Consider the following 6,816-nt stretch of genomic DNA (forward strand, 5'->3'; position numbering starts at 1 on the left):
GCACCTTATAACTTCAGCGCATTTTTCGGCTCGGGTGCTCTTTGGCTCTCCACCACGCTTGTGCGCCCTCTCTGCACTCAATCTTCGATGCATAACTCCGGTGCCAGCACCAGAATGCGGTGCACTACTTTCAACTCCGGGGCTAGGCTGATGTACCCCGGTCGGCTGCCTGTGAGGATGGAGACCCTGCTTCACGGAAACTTTGATGTAATTTTGTTTTAGACCCTCGAATCATTTTGCAACAAGTTATGCTTTTATAATAAACACTGCTATGTATCGCTATTATGATTGTATGGTTAAACCGATCCTGGCATACATGTGATGTGTATTCAGTTTTTGTCTTAAAAAAACGGTGTGACAATCTATCAATCAAGAAGCGGCTGTCTCTAATTAAAATCCTATTTTTAGTAGTACATGACGAGCTAGCCAAGATGTCTATAGCTGTTATTATTATTATCTCCAATGCAGAACGCGCTTGACGTATAACAAGATCTCGATCATCATTCCACTTTTTACATCATTGCATATGGCGCACATCATTAGGGTCCTTATGCACGCATTGAATAGCAAGGATCATCGCCCTGTTCGTTTGGGCTGGTTTGACTTATAAGCCATGACTGAAAGTATTATTAGCTGATTTAATATGAAAGAAAAATATTATTCGTTGACCGATAAATCATGGCTTATAAGCCAAATACGACCGAGTGAATAGGCTGCATATATAGTCACCGAATCAACAAATTCATTGAACTTAATAGGAATGCATGCATATTAGAGTTTTGCTGGCTTGCTGCCGCTTAGTACGTACGTTTGTTGCCGTTGGCGGCGGTGTGGCCAAGGTACCGCTGCCTCTGTTCCTAACTATAAATCATTTTGATTTTTTTATTCATTTATTTTACTATATATTTATAATATATATCTAGGTATATAGTAAAATAAATATATAAAAAAAGTCAAAGCTACTTATAATTTGGAAAAAAAAAAACAGACAATGGGCATGCAGCACATTGTATATTATCTTGTATATATAAATAGTAGTTTTTTTATGCAAGCTTTTTTCAGGGAGCAGGACTACTTTCGTACGTGGGCAATGGGCATGCAGCACAACAGCACCGCACACAATTCGCACACCGACATATGTATATTATCTTCTATATCTAAATAAATATGAGAACCCCACAATTCTATGTGATTTCTGCCAACCACGTCACCTGCATGGCCCACGTTTCTTCATCCCTTCATTGATCGAAAGAACGGAATGCCCATCGGCGTTTCTCCTTCCCCGCGGCACCCCTTGCCCCGCGGCCTCTTCTCCTTCTCCGCCCGTTCTCTGCGCTGCCACGATTCACAAATCCTCCATAAATCCTTCGTAACTGACTGAGACATTCATCCAATCCGGTCCCATTATGGGGAATAAACTGTTCGAGCGTCCGATTGCATCACCCTTCGGTCATGTAAGTGGCTGTTCCTCATTTTTATCCTCTCCTGCTTTCTCCAATCCCCTCAGATTCATGTTTCAGTCTGCTGTAATATTGCTATTGCAACTCCAACTCGAAAGGTGCTCGACGATTTGCCAACAAAGGCATCGCTGCAGATTTTGCTCGAAAGGTGCTCGATGATTTGCCAACAAGGGCATTATTGCTGCAAAGTTTGTGCTTCATTGGTGTCTTCCTCCTCGCACTGGTACACAAACTCTTATCTCTTATAAATTTCTTATTTACAGTTGATGACTGCCTGCATCTTTTACTTTGTTTCTCTTGCTGCTCGCTTCACCCTCCCATGACTGAAGATTTAACCTCAACTGAAGTGCATGACCATCTCCTGCTGCCAGCACCATGATATCATAGTCGATGCCTCCTTTTGTCCATCTCATCTTCAGCGTGAATGCCGCCAAGCAAGCTATGAGTGTCACCCAGATGTATGCCCGCTAAATTGTTAACTGAGGTAATTCTGCTATACACGCTCCATCAGCGACTCCAGAACATGTACGCTCAGCAAAAGAGTTACTGAATTTTCTTTCTTTTATATTTTTCAGGTAAGAGCACCTCAATTTTGACAGAAGTCGGCAACAAAATCATGAGAATGAGCTCGACTGTGTAGTTCTTTAGGAATAATGGGTACAGGACATAATGAGAATTAGTGCATCTTCTTTAAGCTGGCATGCAACAGGTATTTCATTTATATTTTCCCTTTGTCCTATTCACTGATCTCATCATCTTGAGGTAGCAATTTCCTTGCAGGCTGTGATTTATGTGGTCGAACTATTTTATGTTAGTACAATCATACTCTACTTATGAGGCACCATTGTTAATTTCCTGAAATCTTTTATTCAATGTGGAAAATAAATTGGTAGGAGCATAAAGGTCTCATATATTGCATTATACCGTGAAGTTGACAGCCTCCTCTCACAAGGCCTCCTCCCTGCCAAAGCATCGGATATACCAAGCCATCAACAAGCGTATATGATGGTCAAATCAGGTCCGTAGTTCCAAGGCCATATTGGGGTACTGCTGTTACCATCTCTATTTGATCAATTTTCTTGCCTTTACAATTGCCACATCAGCAGGTCTTTACAGGTCCTTATTCCTTTTCGTTTACTCACTGCTGACTTAGTTTAATTGTCTTCTCAAGCCCGCACAACTATGTTTTAACACTTATCTACTGCAGTAAAAAAATGTATACATGTAGATGCCCTGTTCGCTTGGCTGATAAGCTATGGCTAAAAGTACTGTTGGCTGATTTGTTGTGAGAGAAAAATACTATTCGTTGACCAAAAAAATACAGCTTATAAGTCAAAGGAACCGGGCGTTTCTCTCAGCCTAATATCGTTGAGAATATGCCTCAATGACATGGTTTAGAATTTGACACTATGGTCAAGCAACAAAACTGTTGAGATTGAGTTCCCGGTCCTCTACCTCAATGTCCCATCCTCACATACACAAACATATAAGTTCTGATATATAGCATGTTTGTTTGTTGGTTTTAGCCAGGGCTTATTAGTCAGCCAACAGTGTTTTCTCTCGTAACAAACCAGCACTAGCCGGACTTATTAGCCCAGAAACCAATCAGTGAACAGGTCGATAATGCGGAACGGCTATTTCATAATGCTATTTTATTTGTAACCATTGTGGCTACATTCAACAACTGCACGTTTCCATCTCCCCACCAGGCAACAAACTTCATGAGCGAATGAAATACACTGACAAACAGCAGATTCTACTGCATAGAAGGCTCTCCAAAAGTCAATGCAACAAAATTTCCGCAGCAAACGTGCGAAGTATCATCTAGTTATACAGTAAATGAAACCGAGAGCTAGCTCAGCCTCAAGCGCTCAGCGGGGCCTGTTCGGCTGGTATTAAAACTGGCTGATAAACCAACTAAAATTGTTTTGTTGTGAGAGAAAAATACTATAGACCGAGCGAACATGCCCTTAGGATCGGAGGAAATAAAAGAAGGGTTCGATCGGGCTCGTTCTCCAACGAGCACACCAGCTAGCTAGCTTCACTGCACGTAGAGCATGGAATGGAAGGATCCAAGGCGGCAACCGGCTGCCGGCAAGCACGATCTGAAACCGATCTCTCTGCATGCAGCATATGCATGCTCTTCTCGTATCTCTATCATCCCGTATTCCCATCTCATGCTGTCATGCATGCATGCACATCAGCACATGAGCCCGGAATATGTCAGGCATGAGCGAAGCTTTTGGCCTTTTGCCTTCAACTAGGTCCAGATATCGAGGTAGCTCAGCCCGGCTCAGTCTAGCTCGAGCTGGCTCGTTGGGCTAACGAGCTAGCTCGGTTCGACTCGTTAATATTACGAGCTAGAGGGACAACTCGGCTCGGCTCGTTACTAAGCTCGAGCTGAGCTCATTTGACTCGCGAGCTACTAAAAAAATATGACGCACATGTTTATAATGTTTATGCTACATTAATTTCCGAATGCACTACTACACAACGTGGCTATTGTCCCGGTTGGGAAAGGGCTTTTGTCCCGGTTTCCCAACCGGGACTATGAATCCGAGACTAAAGGTGGGGACCTTTAGTCCCGGTTTGCTACAACCGGGACTAAAGATCCTCCCAGCTTAAAAAAAAATAATGTCTTCCACCGCTGCGCCCCGTGAGATTCGAACCCAAGACCTCATGCACTGCCTCGCGTGGAGCTTACCACCCCACCTACACAACACATCTAACAATGGATGTGATGCTTTCCTTTCCGGGTTGGTATTACCAACCGGGACTAAAGGTTGGAGGACTTTTTAGTCCCGGTTGGTGGCTCCAACCGAGAGTAAAGGAACCTTTAGTCCCGGTTGGTATTACCAACCGGGACTAAAGGTCCTTTAGTCCCGGGGACAAAAAATGCCGAGGCTAATGCTAAATTGGGACATCGTTCTAAAGTCTGTTCTCTAGTAGTGATGTGACGTCCACAATTATACAACCATACACGATTAATGCATATCAGGTTCATCAAAAGTATCAACCATGCAACATAGCTGGTCCATCCATGATCATGCAGTTCCAACATACTAACTAGTTACTTGCCACCACAAACTTAGGAAAGTCCACAGATTCAATGTCAGCATCATCATCTTCTCTTTGGAAAACAATCCATAAAATCAACATTTAAGTACCACAATAATTATAAAATTAAAATTCATATGAAACAGTTGAAAATAAGAATTACATACCAATAAAATAAGTGTACACCTCTAGGTCAGCATCATCATCTTCTGAATTCATGGTCGTGGGTTGATAGGCCTCAGCTCGTGAGCAGCTCGCTAGTTGGCCCGTTAAAATAGCGAGCTAGACTTCCTGCTTAACTTATAAAAAAAGTTAAAACGAACTGAGTCGAGCCGAGCTGAGCCGAGTATTTTGTCTAGCTCTACCTACAACTACACTAGTATAATCTTTTCTCCGTACACTTCACGGAGGTCGGTCGCCTTCTCTGTCCCAGCTGTTTACTTCGTTGGGTTAGTTTCCAAACCGCTGCTGGCTAGCCGATGCGGCGATGCCTCTATATCTGCTGCCATTTCATCAGATCCTACAGTGTCTCCTGCCACCTCGATCCACATCCACCAGTGAGTGATCGACATTGATCGTCGTCCGCCGGCCGTCCGCCGGCGATGGACGCCGAGGACGAGCGTGAGCTCCTGAAGAAGATACGGGCGCTGGAGGAGGGCCAGGCCGAGCTCAAGCGGCAGGTGTCCAAGCTCCAGCGCCGCGGCTCCTCGTCGCAACAGCCCGCCGAGTAGTCCTCGTCGGCGTCGCGGTGCACCACATGATGGCCATGCAGTCCCTGGGGCAGGCCGCTCACGTCCTTGACCTCCACGGGAAGGTCCTCTACTGGTAAAAAAACATTTTTTTCCCCACCGATGCCGGACACTCCTGCAGTCCTGCTCCTGTGCACTCTCAGCCAGTTCTGAACTAGCATTGGTCCAAACAACAGCGTGAGATTCTACATGAATTTGATCCAAATTTGGTTGCTTTTCCTTGCAACCCAGGAACCGGAACGCCGAGCGTCTGTACCACTACTCTTCGGCGGAAGCGGTCGGGCAGGACATCACGAGACTGATCATCCATGCCGACGACATCCCTGCGCTGAACACCATCATCGGCAACATATTCACCGGCAAATGCTGGAGAGGGAAATTCACCGTGAAGAAGAAATCGGGGGAGCGGTTCTTCGTCGTCGCCGACGCCACTCCTCTGTACGACGACGACGGCAGTCTGATGGGCCTCATCTGTCTCGCCGATGACACAAGAACACTGAAAGATCTCATTGGTACTTCGACGTCAGGATACTATTATTACCCAAAGGATTGATTCATTTGCACTGGTGTAGTATGCTACATACTGAAAGTTCTCTGAAATCCTTGTGTCAGGGCATGTACAACGCAGAGATAGCTACTCTCTGTAAGTTCTTAGAATTTGGAACACAGACGGCAAAACAGACAGCTCGTACAACCTACAGATACTTATTGTTTGTTTGGCTGTCTATAAATCATTTAATGCTTTATAAATATCGTTTCTATATACCATTATGTTGCTAATTGAGCAAACACGGGCACATCCAGGCACGACACGACTAGGCACGGCACTAGGCGTCGTGCCGTGCCTGTTGGTGCCGCCATGCCGAAGTACCGTTCTAGGCACGGCACTATAAGTGCTTAGGCATGCCGTGCCGTGCCACTGAACACGGCGGCACTGTAGTGCTCATGCCGGTATGGGCACTAAAGTGCCTGACCCCTCAATTGACTCAGAATGAGCACAAGACTTCAACAAAATTGAGATAGACAAGCAGATATGCCACTTTATTTATTGAATTGGGATCAAATTTACAATAAACAGCACATAACTTGCATTCCACAACACAGTTACACACAAACACAGGCATAGATAACAAAATAACAGTTTATAGGGAGCTTTAGTGCAATGGTTGCCTCATTAAAAACCTGATGTAGACAAGGCCCGGTCTTCCGATAGGTATGATAGCGTTGATTGGTGGAGACTCGACGTTCACGATCTAGGTTTCGAACCAAGACTGATTCGAACCCCCGCAACTGTTACACCACTGTTTCATTGGTTATTAACCACGCGAATGCGATTGACATCGGCGAGAAGACTTTCCTGCAAGCGAATCGAGAACACAAGCAAGAACGGGATGAACATAATCTAAAATTGCAAATAAATATGAGGCTTATGATAACGAGAAGGAGTTCAAATCTTTATTCGAAATGACTAATCGCCATAGGCGAACAAGATCAAGAATCGGGGCTCTGGTTCACAGCAAGCGGCCTTGGCGGCACAGTTGCAGCAAAAC

The 6,816-nt window shown here is 44.8% G+C and overlaps 1 long non-coding RNA gene across 8 annotated transcripts; it reads left to right on the plus strand.

Moving 5' to 3' along the window:
• The first annotated feature begins 1,223 nt into the window (after positions 1 to 1,223).
• Positions 1,224 to 6,005, plus strand: LOC136499259 (uncharacterized). Of its 8 annotated transcripts, none has more exons than XR_010769962.1 (5): positions 1,224 to 1,454; positions 1,559 to 1,683; positions 1,790 to 1,944; positions 2,036 to 2,504; positions 5,498 to 6,005. It is a non-coding gene; the product is annotated as an uncharacterized lncRNA (long non-coding RNA). The 8 variants fall into 8 exon arrangements; XR_010769961.1 differs by having other exon boundaries at positions 2,036 to 2,478; XR_010769959.1 differs by lacking the exon at positions 5,498 to 6,005 and having other exon boundaries at positions 2,036 to 2,169; positions 2,241 to 5,114.
• Positions 6,006 to 6,816: the final 811 nt, after the last annotated feature.

Source organism: Miscanthus floridulus, chromosome 13, assembly GCF_019320115.1.
Source record: "Miscanthus floridulus cultivar M001 chromosome 13, ASM1932011v1, whole genome shotgun sequence".
NCBI classification, from domain to species: domain Eukaryota; kingdom Viridiplantae; phylum Streptophyta; class Magnoliopsida; order Poales; family Poaceae; genus Miscanthus; species Miscanthus floridulus.